Consider the following 1383-nt stretch of genomic DNA (forward strand, 5'->3'; position numbering starts at 1 on the left):
AGGTATAAATTTTAAAAAATAAATTATATAATATTACTTTCATTAAAATTCAATATGAAAAGAGAAGTAAAGCTGACAAAATGTACATATCACATCAGATGCATCATTCAATCACATACAGGAATTTATTTACAAGACTTTTGGAGTTATATAGAGATTAATAATCTAAAGAGCAGTACACATTAGACGTCTATGCTTATTCTGACAATAACCTTAAGATGGTTAAAAACTTCTTTTCTTTCTTTGTTTTTTGGAGGTACATATCTGCCGCTGCGTGATCTTACAATTTGCGTGGAAAGGGGTTGTGATAGGTCGTTTATAATGCTTTTTATCTTTTATGTACTTGTGGTGTTATACATTTCATCAATTCTAGTAAAATCATATCCAGCAGCAAATACAAAATAGTAGCACGCTTTCAATCTTAGAATGGTATAACAAAATCTCATAATCAACACGGAAACTTCTTAATTTCCGTAAAAGGAACATTCTTTGATTTGCTTTTTTATGAACAAGAGTAACGTGGTGATGCCAGTCAAGTTTGTTATCGATTGTTACTCAGAGATACTTTTAAGAGCTTACCACCTCCACCTCTTCATCTTTAATAAATAGTGGTTGCAATTGGTCTTTTTTTTACTTAAAAGTTTATTATCAATTCCTTTGTCTTTTTTTACATTTAGTAAAAGAAAGTGGTTTCCACACCAATTTGTAAATACATTTACAACGTCCCTGTATTCATTCTCATTTGTTGTTATAAGGCCTTGTAGAGTGGAATCATCCACAAATTTTATTAGTTTGATGTTTTTGTTATCAAAGGTACAGTCGTTGGTGTAGAGCGTAAACAAGACAGGGAAGATAACGCAGCAATGGGGCGCACCGGTGTTCGTGAATATTGGGTCGGATTTTACACAATTTAATTTTACATATTGAGATCGATTGGTTAAGAACTCAAGATTCCTAGCTATACTGTTCTTGTTTATGTTCATGTTAATTAATTTTGAAACCATTATGTGCTGTTGGATTGTGTTGAATGCGGATGAAAAATCAGCAAAAATATTGTGCAATAATTTCTTGGTGTGTCTATGTGTTTGTAGATGCTATCTAAAAACACGAGAATGGCATCCTCCACGCCCCTCTTTGCACGATAGGCAAATTGAATGTTATCCTGTATGTCTGCTGTTGATTTCTTCAGTTCTTTCAAAACCAGTTTTTCTAAACATTTCATAAGGACTGATGTTAAAGCCACCGGTCTTAAGTCATTCAAATTTTGTATTGATTGTCTCTTTGGGACAGAAATTATTTCAGAGCATTTCCACAAGAGTGGTATCATTCGTTCTTTGAAAGACATGAACATATCAGTATAAATGGGGGGGGGGGGGGGGGTTT

Source organism: Aplysia californica, unplaced genomic scaffold, assembly GCF_000002075.1.
Source record: "Aplysia californica isolate F4 #8 unplaced genomic scaffold, AplCal3.0 scaffold00469, whole genome shotgun sequence".
Taxonomy (NCBI): Eukaryota; Metazoa; Mollusca; class Gastropoda; order Aplysiida; family Aplysiidae; genus Aplysia; species Aplysia californica.